This window comes from Sorex fumeus, unplaced genomic scaffold, assembly GCF_029834395.1.
Source record: "Sorex fumeus unplaced genomic scaffold, SorFum_2.1 ptg000098l, whole genome shotgun sequence".
Classification (NCBI taxonomy): Eukaryota; Metazoa; Chordata; class Mammalia; order Eulipotyphla; family Soricidae; genus Sorex; species Sorex fumeus.
Genome location: NW_026606155.1, coordinates 21,393,478 through 21,411,755, shown reverse-complemented (window position 1 = coordinate 21,411,755; position 18,278 = coordinate 21,393,478).

Sequence of the window (18,278 nt, the reverse complement as noted above, 5' to 3'; positions counted from 1 at the left end):
TTGGTACGTATTAAGACATTCTTGAATTTTTATTATTACTAGAAGCATAATAGGATAGAAAGTCCAAGACTATCTCAAGAGAAATTTGGCATGAGTTAAAAGAAATCCTTTGATAACGCTGATAATTTAAAATTATTGATAGATATTCATAGAAAACAAGAGCAAACTTGGGTTCCACTTATATGCTAGCATTTTTCTGTTATGCTGTTAACATGGTTTTCCTTATCTCAGAAAACTGGTATGTGTTTTTAAATTTTTACCTTTATCATGTGTTTTAAACGTTTGTGGTGTCTTGTCAGTATAAAACAGTCTGGCATTAGGAACTTTCCTGATAATCTGTAATGTTTCCAGTCTCATAAATTCAATGTAAAACTTTTTATTTAAGTGATTTTGCTTTAGTTATAAACTGACAGTGCAAGTAATATGGTAGCTTAGATTTAGAAACTTATCTGGGACTAATTTCAGATTCACTTGGCCTATTTAAAAATGCAGTGTTCCATCATCATGGGTCATGAATACTATAGTCTGTCAACATGAATCTGATTCACGTAATTTTCCAGAAGTTCATAGGCGAAGATAAAGGCTTAAATTTTTCGTTTGGGTTTGTTTCCTTGTGAAGGAATTCTGCTGTTTGTTTGGGTCAGCCAAAGTCAACACCATCTCTTCAATGTAAGACTAGGATTGCTTACCTTGGAAGCTACCGCTCGTTAGCATTTGATCCCGCTACGTGGCAGGTATTTTTGGTGATGTACGTTGGGAACCTTCCTCCCTGCTCACCCTGGGAAGGTGACACATCAGCAGCAAAGAGACCTTCCGCCTATTGCTGGTAGACTTTCAAGACCAAAGCTACCAAAAACTGAAATGAATTTACCTTTATTTTTATTTTTATTTTTATTTCTATTTCAGGGGCTGGAGCGATAGCACAGCGGGTAGGGCGTCTGCCTTGCACGCAGCCAACATGGCCGACCCGAGTTCGATTCCTCCGCCCCTCTCGGAGAGCCCGGCAAGCTACCGAGAGTATTCGATATGCCAGACACAGTAACAACAAAGTCTCCAATGGAGACGTTACTGGGCCCGCTCGAGCAAATCGATGATCAACGGGAGGGCCTTTACTTACTTTACTTACTTATTTTTATTTTATAGAGGAACAAAGCGCACAGTAAGAACTCAAAAAGTTAGTAGCATTCTTTTTGATTTATTCTCATTTTTGTGCTTTTGAAATGTGAAGTTTTTAGTTTGCTTGATTGAAGGTAATTGTCGCCCGTTACAGCCAGCTACTGTATAGATTGAACTATGCCATCTTAAATAGTGCATGCATCATGTAGGTTGGAAGAGTGATGATTCAAAAGCGTTCTTGAGAAATCGGTGGCACTGATCTTCAAAACTATTTGAGTCTTCCGTTCAGAGCTTGATTAGGGGGACCAGAGCAATAGTACAGTGAGCAGAGTGCTTGCCTGGCACTCCACAGACCCGGTTGTGACCCCTTTCACTCCATACGGTCCCTGTGTCTACCAAAAATGGTCCCTAGTGCAGACCCAGAGTAAGCCCTAAGTACCAACCGAGTATGACCCAAAAACAATAGCAGTAGAGAAAGGTTGGTCAGTAAGAAGGCAAGGATAGAAGGCAGTTTCCAGACCTTGGTGGGCAGAGTGGTGAGGGCATTGGAAGCACTGGTTTTGCCTTGCCACTCACTTAGAAAGAAAACCATGGAGCAGGGATATGGCTCAGTGATAGAGCTCAGCGGGGGAGCTCATGCTTTGCTTAGATGAGGCTCTGGGTTCAATCTGACACCAAAAAAAAGTTAAAAAGGGCCCCCTGAACACTACAGCTGGCATGGCCCTGGGTGATCTCTAGCACTACAGGGACAGAGCCCACACAGTACTGTGGCCTCAGACGCTGGCATTCTCTAGCCCAGTTGACTTAAAATCATCAGGAGTGGCCCCACGCCTCTGAACTCTGCTTGTTTTTTTTTTTTTTGGGGGGGGGGGTATTGTTTCGTTTGAGGCCACGTCTGGCAATGCTCAGGACAAACTCCTGGCTCTGCGCTCAGGGAACACTCCTGGTGGTGCTCAGGATCAAACTTGACAAGGCAAGCACCTTACCAACTATACTTTTTCCAGCCCCCTGAACTCTGCTTGGGAAGCCATCCATCCTGCCAAAAAAAAAAAAAAAAGAAAGAAAAATATGTGCATATATGTATATACACACACATGGGGCTGGAGCGATAGCACAGCAGGTAGGGCGTTTGTCTTGCACGCAGCCAACATGGCCGACCCGAGTTTGATTCCTCCGCCCCTCTCAGAGAGCCCGGCAAGCTCCCGAGAGTATCTCGCCCGCACGGCAGAGCCTGGCAAGGTACCCTTGACGTATTCGTTATGCCAAACACAGTAACAACAAAGTCTCCAATGGAGACGTTACTGGGTCCGCTCGAGAAAATCGATGAACAACGGGAGGACAGCGACAGTGACAGTAATTTCCTTGATATTCAAGTTGTTTTGCGTGTCTATAGTCCATTCCTACTGTTCAGTAACATGCTCTCTTAACAGCTACAAACGTTTTATGCCTTGACCATAAGTTAATCAGTAAGGTGTATCTTAATGAGTATCTGTGCGTCTTTGCTCCAAATTGTGAATTCCGTTTATCACCTTTACTCTGTTCCTTTGTATACTAGCCTCATTTTTTTCCGCAGTGAAGAAACACCATACCCATGGGGTCCCTTCTGTAGATGTCTGCAGAGAGCAAGAGACATATAAAAGCCAGTTCAACCTGGTGATGAACATGACACGACTGTAACAAGATGGCAAAGGCAGTTTATGTTTCCTGGAAACATGAGTCCAGTAGTGCAGAAAACCATGGTGTGTCTTGCGGACAAGAGTAGCCAGACGCTGCTGACTTTCCTTGACCAGCCATGCCCGAGAGTTCAGCCCTCTCCCTCCCATCCCCTTTCGGGAGGTCTCACAGCGCGCACTGCAGAGATTGGTCTGGTCTCAGTCCTCCGGAGCCCTGGCTTGACTTTATCCCAACCAGGGAACATCCTCGTGACACAGCCCAAGCTTCTGTGGTCATTAACAGCCTTCCCTTCCCCAGGACCTGGCGTTTACGAACTCATGAATACCATGTAGATTTTTCTCTAAGGGACAGACTAGAGTCTTTCACTTAAGACGTTTGAAGGTTCAACCAAATTGTCCATGTACTTGTTTTTGTGAGCCAGTATCGATCCAGATTTGCCTGCAAATCTTCTCCACTGTAACTCAAAATCCCACTCGCAGAACCTGTTATTTTTAAGTGAAGGTCCTGGACAGGGTACATCTAATGTCGATTTCTTTTTACAGCTTCTAGCTCAGCGCATGCCTCATACTGTAGTAGAAGCATGTCTTGTCTGTGTATGGCAATGGTCGTGAATTCATTCAGACTCAGGCAGGTAACAGATGAGAGAGGCAGAGGGTGAGCAGCAAATTGGAGAGCAAGGTAGGTTCCGTTAACAGGGAAACCGCTCGTGCTCAGCACCAGCTGTGGGGATGTGGGTCTGGGGATTCTACAGCATGAATGTAGAGTTTTAATGCAAGATCTTCAAGATGTCAGCAAAAGTAGCTTTTTTTCCTCCAGTGTTGTTTGCATTTTCTGGCTGATGCTTAGGCAATGTAGTCTGCTTGCCGCTTCAAACTTGAGGTCTACCTGTATGCAAACTGGAGACCTTTGAGCTCCTTTCTGTCAAGTGCCCTTGTTTTGCACATGGTCTGAGGCTGAAGGAAAAGCGACATGCTCCATATCTCAGTCACTCAGTGGCAGAACAAGTCTAGAATTGAGTTTCTGGATCCATAATCAGGCACTTTTTTTTTCTCTTTCCTTGACAACATCACTCTCCTTTTAAAGGTCAGCGAACCCTCCACTGTTGGTATGTGTGTGCACGTTTATGTTCCCCAAGCTTTTATCTGATATAAATGCATTTGGCAGGAGCAGTGTACTTCAGTGACCTCTGAAACCATCTCCTTTGAACTCTGCCACGTATGTAACAGGTGTTTGGCTAGGGTATTTCTTTCCTTTCAGTTTTCACTTACGCACTATGGTTTAGATGTGTTCATCATAGAGATTCAGCCTATGACATTAGAGTACCACAAACACCACTGGTGTCTCAAAGCACCACTTCCACTCCATACCCTTGGCAGATCCAGTGTATAGGCCAGCTCTCAGTCTCTTAGCATTGGTCTTTATTAGTGCCTGGCTGTGTTGCTTTGTTCTCCATTTATGACAGAAATCCTTGTTTGTCCCTCTTCCTCTTGCTTCACGAGCCTGATACTCTCTGGTTCCATCTATTGGCCATTCATTATGCCTTCTTAAAGTTAGTGTTCGGCTTTTCTTTTTTGATGGGGTTGTTTGTTTTTTTTGTTAATAAGGGTTTTTTTTTATTTGTTTGTTTTTTTCTTTTTTGGTCACACCTGGTGATGCACAGGAGTTACTCTTGGCTCTGCACTCAAGAATTACTCCTGGCAGTGCCCAGGGACCATATGGGATGCTGGGAATCAAACCTGGGTCGACCTCGTGCAAGGCAAACGCCCTACCTGGGTCGACCTCGTGCAAGGCAAACGCCCTACCTGCTGTACTATCACTCCAACCCCAGTTTTTTTGTTAATAAGTTAATGCTTTTATTTATATCTTGGATATAAACCCTTTCTCAAATGTGTTGTGCATTAAAGCTGGGATTTTATTATATAGTTTGGTAATTACACAACTCCAGCTCAGGAGTGATCCCTGAGCACAGAGCCAAGAATAAACCATGATGAGAATAACTGCCAGGTATAGCCCAAGCACCCTCTGCCAAAATTAAAAAAAAAAAAAAAACCTAAAACCTCAGACGCTTGAACTTTCTGCCAAGTGTTTTGGAGGGGACAGAGAGGAAGGCTTCCCAACCTTGGCCCAGAGGGCCCTCTCAGTGATTCTCAATTTTTTTCAGTCAAGAGATTTGTATATTTATTTAAAATCACCCCATCCCCACAAGAATTCAGTTGTTCAGGGCTGTGGTGTAGTACAGTAGGTAGGGTGCTTGCCTTGCAGGCAGCCAGCCCAGGTTCAGTCTTGGGCATCCCAGATGGTCTGCCAGGAGTAATCCCTGAGCACAGGTAGGCGTGCAAGAAAATTTACAAAATAATCTATAATTCATTATCTCTTCACTCAGATTTTTTTCCCCCACACTCGGCAGTGCTCAGGGATTACTCCTGGTTCTGTGCTCAGAGGTCACTCTTAATGGGACTCAAAGGGCCGTATGTGGTGCCAGGGACCAAACCTGGGTCAGCCTCATACAAGACAAGTGCCGTGTCCAATGTATTACCTCTTCAAGGCATCAAATCTATTCATTTCTGGCAGGTACTGTTTCTTGACGAGGTCTGTCTAATGTTTATTTTCCTTACAGCACTTAGCTCAGTAAGTTAATCATTTCTTATTTTTGTGACCATCTTGTTTGTTCTGAATTGCAGTGGCAGGCACTTTGCTTCGCTTGGAGGTTTTCCTGTTACCGACCTCTTTAAGGACAGATTGAACAGTTTGACAATGAAATCTCTCATTGCCAGCTACTTCCTCTTTTAGTCCCGGCACCATATGTTCGCTATCCTGCACAAACTTGTTTTCATATATCCGTGACCTCATCCTTTGGAAATTGTGTTCGCCTTACCACCCAGCTCACATGCTTCCTTCTCCCCAAAGCTGTTCCTGAACTCGCCTATCTACCCAGCCCTCACAGGGAAGGTCGTATAATAGCTAACATACACTTGTTGGCCCAACAAGCATATTTAAAATTTGTGACAGTAGATTTTTTTTTAAATGTATGGTCTGTGGGTAATTCATAAATCTCCAGTTGTGACTGTTTGTTGTGGGCCACACCCAGTGGTGCTGCGAGTGGTACATAGGATGCGCTCCCAGCTAGCATGGGGCTCTGTGCCATTCGGTTCCAGGCATGGAACCCAGGGCTCCTGCCTTTGAACCATTTCCCTGACCCCAAACTCCAGTTCTTGTATTTGCTTTTCCAGTGTCTCTCCGTGTTCTGATATAGAGGCACATCCGTAAGTCTTACATAAATCGGGCATCACCAGTCCAAATGCCTACAATGACCATGAAGACGAACTTGCTAATAGCTTCCTGTGGCATGTTTAGTTTGTGTTCTTTCACCAGAAACACACTTTATTTAGTTGTGTAGGAATAATCTTTATTCTTTTGGGAAAACATACATTCTTTTTTTTTTTTTCCTGAAGACATTTGGCACAGTCTGGCTTTGCCACCTTTGGTAGAGATGTGTGTACAAGTATTCGTGTTCTTTCTGAATCTGTCCTAAGAAAAACAGCGGTAGAAACGCAGCGATAGAGGCAGCTGACACTCAGCCTCAGTGTTGGCGATCGGGGAGGAGGGAGGAACAGGGTGCTGCTCTGTGCTTCCATCTTCCGGTGACACTCTGTGAAGCAAGGTGAGCCCGAGTTACCCCAGGATTTGAAAGTGTCACGGATCTCAAATTTCGGTAAATTCTAAAGTATTTGGGAATACTCTGGGGTCAGTACCAAGTAAACCAAATCCTATCTGCAGGCCACATTGCCTCAGGCCAGCATTGGGGGGGTTCTGACCTGTACCAGAACGGAGAAGCAGCATTGGGATATATTACACAAATCGCGTATAAATATTTTGACGACACCGCTTTGGAATGAGCAGTTCTGTTTTCATGGAGCCAGATGGAGATACATACATAACATGCTGACTCTGAATTTGCCATGGGTTTATTTCTGTCCACTGTTTGCTTTCACAAGAAAGCATGCATATTACCCTTCTCTATGGGTAATATCTTTCCAGTATCAACATTTATTAAGATCCAGGTAAGCACCGTGTGTGTGTACAGTGAAATCATGAGCACACACGGATCCCAGGGAAAGAAGACAGCAGGAATGCCCTTTGGTTAAGTGCAGCATCTGAACAAACAGCCGTGCCCAGCTGCGGAGTTGACCAGAATATTCTGCTCTTTACTGTCCACTGCTTTCTGCTGTTTCCACTGGGGAACACGGATGAGAGTCACGGAAGCTGTTTTGTTGGCCTACGGCATTGTCAAGGTGGGTATGCTTTTGCTGTGTTTGATTTCATAACATATCTTGGGGCATTGTCTTTTAAGTTCAGCCATGAAATAAAAATTAATTCTTGATTCAAAAAGTTTAAATACTATAAGACTCTCGCTCTCCATCCCTCCCCAAGCAACAGGAAACTCCATATATTGGAATGACATTTTTAACACTTTGTAATGTGCTTTTCCAGACCCTTTCCTTTGCATTTTCTATACGTGTGTGTACCTGTGAGGATATAGTTTTGTTTTTAATATGAGTGACAGTTTTTACTTGTTCTGCAGACCCCTGTGTTTTTTTTTGGGGGGGGGGAGCAGAGCAGGGATGAAGCAAGGTAGGTATTGAAATTTATTTAGGAAGACATGAGGGTAGAGAGAGGGCGGAGAAGTACATAACATTCAAGAGAGAACACAGGTTTCTGTAGAATCTAGTGAGGTACATATTCAAGAGAACAGGGCTTGAAGAGAAAGCCAGACCCACTATGTAAGAGGGGGGTGTGTGTGTGTGTGTGCGTGCGTGTGCACATGTTCATATATGTGCATATGTATATACACGTACACACGTGTGTATATGTATTTCCCCTTATTTGTGACAGTTGTTCACTGTGTACAGCCATTACACTGTTGAATAATCTTATCAGTGCCTCTTTAGGGCATATTTTCAAAATTTATACATAAGAGTTATATTACTTGACTGTAGAGAAACAGTTTGTCCTTTTATTTTCTTGCGATAATTTGTGTGTTTTAGAGTGCTAATTTAATGTCGAGGCATCAAAAGAAATACTGGGTATTTTGAGATTCACTTTTTATATGGTACTCTCATTCTGCCTTTCCTGTTATTTGGAATTGAGATGGATAAGGAAGTAGAGTCCAAATGGTACAGTGAAGCTTTTGTGAGTGTTATTTTGCTTCAGGCGAAGGTAAATTGTCAAGTGAGAAGATGATCTCCTTGAATCATGAAATTCTTTTCACCAAGCCTTTCTGCCCACCTTTGGAATTATGATGATTGGATCCACAAATAGATTCTCACATCACATTATCTTCAATTCTATTTAAATAATTCTAGAAAATATAAATTTACATACTATTTAAAAAATAAGGATTTGGAGCACCAGGGAGATAGTACAAGTGGGTGGGGGGCTGGGCTTGCATGTGGCCACCCTGGAGGGTTTGTTGCTCAGCGCAGAGCCAGGAGTAAGCACTGAGCACCACCAGGTGTGGCCTCCAAACCAAAAATAATAATTTTTTAAAAAATCTACCTAAACAATCTAAAGTAAAATCGCATAATCATTGTATGGGGAGCAAAATATTCCAAAATATGTCTGGCAAAAGGTTACCTTTTACAGATTCTTTGAAAGAGATGCACCGTAGCATTAAAAATATCCCTTAAGAACCTCTCCAAGGAAAGCATCATCTATAGAAAGGGAGAATATAGTTACAGTTGTTGCCTTTTGTTTTCTTCCAATTTTTGGAGAACCTTCCTAACTGACCTTCCCCATTTCCCCAAATGTCCTGTGTTTTGCTAAGCTATTTAAAGATGGTGTCAGGGGCTGGAGCAATAGTACAGTGGGTAGGACTCGCTCTGGCCTTTCCTGTGACCAACCTGGGTTCAGTTCCTAGCATCACGTGTGGTCCCTCAGTCCCACCAAGAGTGATTCCCTGAGCACAGAACCAGAAGTAAGTCCTGAACACTGCTGGGTGTGACCCCCAAACAAATAGAAATCATGTCCAGGTTCAGGCATGTGAAGCATGTATAGCTCAACAGTAGAGCACTTGCCTTGCATGAATGAGTCCCTGGGTTTAAGTTCCAGCACCTCTAGAGAGCGGGGGTGGAGGGGCCTGAAAGGATAGTACAGCTGGTAGGGCGCTTGCTTTGCATGCAGCTGATCCGGGTTTGATTCCTGGTATCCCATATTGCCCCCTGAGCACTGCTGGGTGAGGCTCAAAAACAAACCAAAAGAGAGAGATAGCATTTCAGACCATATATGGCGAGTTTGTTTTTCTGGACATGTGTATCTATATATGAACTATACATGTCATTAATTTCTCTTTTGGGCTAGAGAGATAGCTCAGTGGGCTGGAGCACAGAGCACACATGCTTTATGGTCAGAAAGCCCAAGACCCAGCATTACATGACCCTCTGAGCACAGTGCTGGGAGTAGCCACTGAGCATCCCTGGTTAGGTGTAGCTCCCAAATAAAACAAAAATGTGTATATTTTTCTCATCTGATGTTAATTATCTAGCCTGTGACAAGATGAGTGGGACACAAGATGATTTCTTTGCATTCCATTCATAGACTAATAGATTTGTTTGTTTGTTTTTTGGGTCACACCCAGTGATGCATCACTCTGTGGGGCCAGAATGATAGTACAGCGGGTAGGGCCTTTGCCTTGCACACTGCCGATCAGGGTTCAATCCCCCATGCACCGCCAAGAGTAATTCCTGAGTGCAGAGCCAGGAGTAACCCCTGAGCATTGCTGGGTGTGACCCAAAAAGGGGGAAAAAAGAATCCAGGTGATGCTTGGGGGACCAGATGGGATGCCAGGGATTGAACCTGGGTCAGTCGCATGCAAGGCAAATACCCTATTCACTGTACTATCCTCCAGCCCCGAACAGAAGATTTTGAAGAAATTCAGCACGCATTCATGATTAAAAAAAAAAAAAATCAAAAACAAAACTCTTGGTAAACTAGGATTAGAGGGGAACTTCCTAAATTTGGTAAGAATATCCACAAAAAATCTGCGGCTAATATATTTAATGGTGAAGCTTGTAGCATTCCCTCAGCAGTCAGGAGCACAGGTGAAAATAGCACCCCTCACTGCTGCTTTCTTACAGTGTCTTGGAAGCCCCGGTTAGTAAGTGAACAAAAGGTATAAAGACTAAGGAGAAGTGAATCACAACAGACATGATTGTAGGAATCCAAACAAATTGGAGAACTGCTGATAATTATAGCAAGGAAGGTTTCAGAATCCAAGGCTAACATTATACACTGATTTGTTTTCCTCTGTACCAGAAATAAATGGAACTGGAAATTTAAAAAGCAAAGCAATTTACATTCGCACTTCCAAAAATGAAAAATGCTGAGCTTTAAATCACACCAGGCTTATATAAGGGAAACAACGAAACTCTGATGAAAGAATACAGAACTAAATATATATTTATAATATATTTTATAAGTTACATTATATTTTAATAGCATATGCATGTCCATGGATAGGAGGATTTAATGCTGTCAAGATAGCAGTTTTTCTCAAATTAAATAGATTTCATGTAATCCCAGCCGAAATCCAGCAAGTGGGCTGGGGTATGGGCAGCTCCTAAGGACATTCCTTGCATGCATGAGACTTTGGGTTCAGTCCCTGGCACCACGACCTCTCAACCCCCTGCCAAAAGAACAACAAACAACGTTTTGTGTGTGGATGCTGATGGCTCTGAAGTTTATCTGGAATGCAGAGAATCCAAAAAAATCAACAAATTCTGAAGAAAGACCACAATTGGAGGACTAAGGCTGCTGCTTAACGCCAACATTTACTGTAGAACAACAGGAATCATGCAAAAATACATATTAACATGTGGAACAGAATCAAGAGCATAAAATAGAACTACATATGGAATCAGCTATTCTTTGTCAAACAGTAGAATGCTGTGAGGTAAAGACAATATTTTCAACAAATGTTGGACCAACTGGACATTTATATGCAAGTGAATCTAAACATAGACTTTACACCTTTATAAAAATTAACACATGATGTGTCAGACACCATTAATGTCACACACCATTAAACTATAAGGGCCGGACAGACATTACAGGGGTTAAGGCTTTTGCCATGCATGCTTTCAACTCTGGTTCAGTCCTTCACTCTGCAAATTCCTAAGTACCTCCAGGAGTGCTTTCTGAGCACAGAACCAAGAGTAATTTGTGAGCACTGACCAGTGTGGATCAAAAACAAAAACTAACCAAAACTATAATCCTAGAAGATAGCATGGGAGAAAATACAGATGATTTGGGTTTGGTGATAACTTTGATCACAAAAGCCAGTCCATGAAAAAAAATTATTTGTACTTAAGACATTATTTAGATTAAAATGTCTGAGGGTTAGAGCAATAGTATAATGGGTAGGGTGTTTGCCTTGCACACAGCCAACCCGGGTTCAATTCCCAGCATCCCATATGGTTACCTGAGTACCACCAGGAGTGATTCCTGAGTGCAGAGCCAGGAGTAACCCCTGTGCATTGCCGGGTAGGACCCCAAAAAAAAAGCAAAACAAAAAGCAAGCCAAGTTTTTAAAAGCTGTAACACAGCTCATCAAAGAAGGTAGATGATAAATAAGTTTTTTAAAAGATCATATGTCATCCAGAAAATGCAGAAAGTGAAAATAATACACGCCTATTAAAATGGCCACAATCTGGGCCGGAGAGATATGTCATACAGGGTTAAGGTGCATGCCTTGCATGGTGGGCATCCACTGCACTACATATGGTCCCCTGAGCATAGAGTCGGGAGTAAGCTCTCAGCACTGCTTGGGATGGCCTGATAACTAACTAAATAAAGAAAGCCGAGATCTTAAACAGTGACAGTAAAAACTGACAAGAATGTGGAGCATCAGAAAAATAAGTTGCTGGTGAAAATGGAGAATGGAACAGCCACTTTGGAGACAGCTGACCATGTCTTTCCAAGTAAGCATTGTCTTTATACACAGTCTAGCAGGGATTCTCTGCTTCTATGAAGGCAGGCGGTCATTGGGAAACTTCTGTACCTTCCACTCAGTTTTCTGTGAACCTAAGATACCTTTCAAAAAGAAGGTGAGCGGCTGGAGTGATAGAGCCAGTGGGGTGTTTGCCTTGCACGTGGCTGATGTGGGTTCAAGCCTTGGCTTTGCATATTGTCTCCCATGCAGATCTAGGAGGGTGTTCTGAGCACTACCAAGTGTGGCTCCCAAACAAAAGAATATGATAGAATTTTAATTTAAAATTAAAAATGAGATGAGGGGGGCTGGAGTGAGTACAACAATTAAGACACTTGCCTTGGGGCTGGAGAGATAGCACAGCAGGTAGGGCGTTTGCCTTGCACACGGCCCACCCGGGTTCGATTCCCAGCATCCCATATGGTCCCCTGAGCACCGCCAGGAGCAACTCCTGAGTGCAAAGCCAGGAGTAACCCCTGTGCATCGCCGGATGTGACCCAAAAAGAAAGAAAGAAAGAAAAAAGACATTGCCTTGCATGTAGCCAACCCCTGGTTCAATACCCGGCCCTCAATATGGCCCCCCATGCACTGCCAGGTGCAGCCCCCAAGCATAAAGCGAAGAGCATCCCCTGAGTACCCCTCTGCCCCCCAAAATTTTTTTTTATTTTTTAGGAACTGCAGAGAAAGTACAGGAGCGTGCCTTGCATGGAACCAACCCTGGGTTCGGTCGACAGCACCTGAGTATCACTGGGTGCAGTCCTGGAGCCCCCAGAGTGTGTGGACCCAGATGTGGACCCAGAGGCCCCCAAACACGGCTAAGATGACCATGGTAACCCCCAGCACTGCCAGCCCAAGTAGTACCACATCCTCGGCCTTCACACAGTACAGCTGGCCAGGTTGGTCAAGAACTGCAGGAGGGAGCCAAAGCAATAGTACAGCAGGGAAGGCATTTGCCTTGCATGTAACCAACTCGAGTGCGATCCCTGGCATCCCCATATGGTCCCCAGAGCACTGCCAGAAGTAATTCCTGAGTGCAGAGCCAGGAGCAACTCATTATTCCACCCCCCCCCCCAAAAAATAAATCCGCCAGGAGGGCCATTACCTGGAAGACACCTTCCCCCACCCCAAAAAGTACTTTCAGATCTGGGGATGTGGCTCAGTGGTGGAGCACCTGCTTTGCACACCTGGGTTTGGTACCTGGTACTGTATGTTCCCCTGAGCACCACTGTGCATGGCTCCAAAGCCCAAAAATATTGGGGAAGGGGTTGGAACACACCTGGCAGTACTCGAGCCATTCCTGGCTCTTGTCAGGAGTGACTCCTCACAGTGCTCAGGGTTCCATGCATCTGAACCGGGGTGGACCAATGCAGCTTCATGCAAAGCATGCACCTTACCTCCTGTACTATTTAAACCAAAAAGGCTGGGGAGAGCTTGAGGGGCCGGAGCTTATAATTTGATGTGTAAACCACAGTTTTTAATCCCAAGCACAACACTATCCTTGAAGCACTGTGCCAGGTATATCCCCTGGACACTGCCAGATGTAGCCCCAAAACAAAAAATAATGCCAGAAAACAGGCCTTGAGGATTTTTTTTTTTTATTTGTGCCTTCTGGTATATGTGAAACTGAGAGTGTCATAAATCCCTCTTCAGGATTTGAAAAGTATTCCCAAACTATTTTCAGGGAAGACTGTTGACAGGTGAGACTTGAATCCAAGAACAGGTTAAGGTTCTGGTTAAATGATTGCTTAGAACCCATGAGCACTTCAACATATGGCTACTCTGTGTACTTAGAATAATTATGAAAGGGCCAGAGATGAGGCTCAGTGTCAGAACATTTACCTGGAATGTGTAAGTCCCTAGGTTTGATCCCTAGCACCACACGTTTCCTCCCCACGTCCCCCCACCCATCTCATAAAATAATGAAATACAGAACAAAGTGCCAGAGAGACAGTTCAACAGTCTGAGCGCATGCTTTGCATGCAGGAAGCCCAAATTTAATCTCAGCTGTGTCCAAATTCAATCCCTGATACCACATGATTTTTACCCCAAGTGCCACCAGGAACCACCTCTGAGTACTACTTGGATGTGGCCCCAAAACAAGATGGAAACAAAAAGTTAAATGTCCAAAGCACTCCACTTAATCTACAATCCAGAAAACCTATGTTCACTCTGCTCTGATCAGAATTCTATGAGAGAAGAGTGCTGGACATTGTGCTAGTGGCTCAGTGATCAGTAAACTCAGATCTGATGAGTAGGGAAAATGACATTGAAATACTTCAGGACAGGGACTAGGGTGCTTGCCTATGAGTGCAGGTGAATGCAGCTGACCCGGATTTGATCCCCAGCACCTCATCCCCAAGCTCCACCAGGAGTGATCCCTGAGCACGGAGTTAGGAGTAAACCCAACTACTTTCAGGTGTGACCCAAAAAACAATGAATAAGTAAATAGGAACTTCAGCCCAGTAATCCAGCAAAAGCAGCTTTAAAATATGGTCTATCAGGGATAATGTTGGGGTGTTGGTACGGATTTAATATAAGAATCCAGTGCATCATCGCAGCCAACATGGCCGATACAGGTTCGATTCCCAGCATCCCATATGGTCCCCCGAGCACCGCCAGGAGTGATTCCTGAGTGCATGAGCCAGGAGTAACCCCTGAGCATCGCTGGTTGTGACCCAAAAAGCAAAAAAAAAAAAAAGAATCCAGTGCATCAACTTGATAATCCCACTGGCCAATATGTTTGTTTTGAAGAAGTCAGTGTATTGAAAGTAACAAAAAGACAGTTTGAGTCTGAAATATTCTGAAAAGGGTAATCACCAACCTTCCAATTCCAACTCCTGGAAGAGCAGAGGAAGAAGATAACAATTAATGACTATAAAGGAAAAGAACCGGAAAGGGCAGATTGGTTTCAATTTTTTAAAAGCATACCTTGATTTTATGGAAGTATAATCCTGGACATATTTAAATGTTAAAAAAGGAAAAGGAAGATTGTGTCAGTATATACCCCTCTACCCCCATCAAAGCCACACACATACCCAATCAAGAAAACAGTGACTCGAGGGGCTGGAGCAATAGCACAGCGGGTAGGGCGTTTGCCTTGCACGTGGCCAACCTGGGTTCAATTCCCAGCACCCCATATGGTCCCCTGAGCACCACCAGGGGTAATTCCTGAGCGCAGAGCCAGGATTAACCCCTGTTAATCGCCAGATGTGACCCAAAAAGCCAAAAAAAAAAAAAAAAAGCAGTGACTTGGGCTGGAGTGATAGTACAGCAGGAAAGGTGCTTGCCTTGGATGCTGAGTTCAAGCCCTGGCATCCCATATGATCCCCCAAGCACTGCCAGAAGAGATTTCTGAGTGCAGAGCCAGGTGTAACCCTTAAGCACCGCAGGGTGTGGCCCCAAAACAATAGTGATGAAAAAGCAATGACCAGTCTCTTTGAACAAGCAGAACAACTGCAGAGAAATTTCAAAACATCTCAAGAAGGCAGAGGCTGCCTTTCCAGGGGACATGGACACAGGCAAAGCAGTTGTATAATGGCATGCAAAATAATTTTAGAAGTACCATACTGATCAGTAAACTTACAATTCAGAAGTTGTCAAAGAACAAAGTCCTGTCCTGTCAAAGGTAAAACGGGCCAGAGAGTACACTGGGTAAGGCACTTGGCTTGCACGTGGCCTGTTTGGGTTTGATCCCTGGTACCCCACTAGGTCCCTGATGATCTCTGAGTGCAGAACCAGGAGTAAGCCCTGAGCACTTCGGGTGAGGCCCAAAACATGTCTTAGTAAACGGCAATAATTGTCATGTGTCATAGGAACGTGTCACCATGGAATTATTAAAAAAGCAGGCGGGGGAGGGATGAGGGACAAATGAGGGGATGAAAGTGGACTTTATAATGCAAGGATTTTAGCCACACCTCAGAAAACATTTCCATAAGTTTGTTTGTTTTGGGGACCACAACTGATATTGCTCAGGGACTATTCTCAGCATGGTGCTCTCTTCTGACAGTGCTGGGGGACCATGCAGTGCCAGGGAATCGAACCCAGGACTCATATAAAAAGCATTTGCTCAGCCCTCTGAGCCATCTTCATGGACTTAAGATTTTTGTATTTTTTAGCATGAAATAATATTTGATTACTGTTTAGAGTAATTGTTTTTCAGCCATGGCTACCTCCTGGCTGTTTCCTTTCCGGGTCTCTCTCCCTGTCAGTTGGCCCCCTAACCTTGTGTCATGCCCCCCATTTATGCAGTTTCACCTGTGGTCTTCTTGAAATATCCTGGGGACCTCCAGAGAGCCATTTGACTCCCCAGTTGAGGTACGCTGGTCTGTAGGGATTACCTCCCCTGAAAATACTCTGTGAATTATCTTTATCTATAGGTAAGAGCTTAATACATGTTTTTAGTATGTGCCATGAACTATCTTAGAGATATCTGTGTTGTTAAAATATTCTCAAATGGGTGATCAGAGCTTAGTCTTTACAGGATGTGTGATTTATATGCTTAAATCGGGCCAAGAGTAGCTGCCAGGCGGGGGCCTCTCTAGCAGCACTTAGGAGGCTTTGAGCCATGCCCAGCAATGCTCATGCCCAGAGGTGCACTAGTGAGTACACAAGGGACTACATAGTGCCAGGAATTAAACTTGGTACCTTGTATATGCCAAGCATGAACTCTGGGCTTTTTTTTTTTTTTTTGCTTGTTTGCAGGGCCGGGGGAGAGGGTAGAGGAAGTGGTTTTTTGTTTTGTTTTGTTTTGGGGAGTTTGTTTTGTTTTGCTTTTTGAACTATCTCCTTAGCCTGAAAACCAAGATATCTCTGGAGTATTTTTTCTTTGGCAGAAGGAGGATGCTCAGGGATCAGTGATGCTGATCATTGAACCTGGGCGTCCTGTATATGAGGCATGGGCTCTAGTCTGTTGAACTGTCTTGCTGGCCCACCCAAAAATATATTTAAGTTCTAAAGAGATAGTAACAGGGATTAAGGTGCTTGTGTATGGCCAGTCCCAGTTTGATCTTCTTTTTGCATCATACCCAGCATTGCTCAGGGGTTACTCCTGTCTCTCCACTCAGGAATTACCCCTGGCGGTGCTTGGGGGATCATATGGGATGCCGGGGATTGAACCTTAATCGGCTGCATACAAGGCAAACACCCTTCCTGCTATACTATCATTCCATCACCCAGTTTGATCTTTAGCACTGCATATGGTACCCCCAGCACTTCCAGGAGCGACTCCTGAACAGAGCCAGGAATAGGCTCTGAGCACTGCTGGGTATGACCCAGATATCCACCCGCACCCCACCAAAAGCGACTTTTATTTTCCCCAAGGCATCAAGCCCATTGCATGTGAGACACCTGGGTTCTGTTGCTGGCGTTGCACAGTCCAGGAACAGCCCCTGGGCAACCCTGGACACTGCCCCAAAACAAAGCATCAAACTCAGAAGTAGCTCAGAATTTTTTCAACACTTTATTTTTTTATTTATTTTTGGTTTGTTGTTGTTGTTGTTGTTGTTGTTGTTTGGGCCACACCTAGCATTCTCAGGGATTTCTCCTCTAGTTCTCGCTCTCGGAGTACCGAGAGTATCCTGCCCGCATGGCAGAGTCTGGCAAGCTCCCCGTGGCGTATTCGATATGCCAAAACGCAGTAACAATGATGGGTCTCATTCCCCTGACCCTGAAAGAACCTCCAATGTGGCACTTGCTAAAATCTCAGGGCTCGGACGAATGGAGACGTTACTGGTGCCTGCTCAAGGAAATCGATGAATGGGATGAGAGTGATACAATGATATACCCAGAGATCACTCCTGGAAGTATTCAGGGGACCATATAGGGTGCCAGGGATCAAATCCAGGTTGACCATATGCAAGGTAAGCACTGTACCTGCTGTACGTGTTACTCCATTTGGGGGCCACATCCAGTGGTGGTGCTCGGGTTTTTTTTTAAAACTTTTTAAATTCAAATGTACACAGTCATGAAACTATAACTTAGTTTAACTCATGTGTTCATGATCACTTTTCTACCATAACTTTACTACAGGGCTGGAACGATAGCACAGCAGGTAGGGCATTTGCCTTGCATGCAGCCAACCTGAGTTCGATTCCTCCGCCCCTCTCAGAGAGCCCGGCAAGCTACCTGTGACGTATTCGATATGCCAAACACAGTAACAACCAGTCTCACGATGGAGATGTTACTGGGCCCCCTCGAGCAAATCTATGAACAATGGGAGGACAGTGCTACAGTGCTACTCAACTTTACTACATGTTCTTACACTATGGACTATTTATGCAGACGCCTAACCCAGTTTGTCCAGAATCATCAAAGTATTCTTTTAAGTTTCTGTTCTGTTTTGAATGCATGTATCATCAAACTTTGATCTGCTCTACAGAGCAAAGGGTCAACGTTGGAAGAAAAGCATCATGGGGCCAGGTCATTGGTTCAGCATGCTGAAGCTCTTGTGTGGCCTGCAAAGGGTGCCTCATACTTCAGGGGGTAGCCCTGAGGGCTCCTAGCCCTG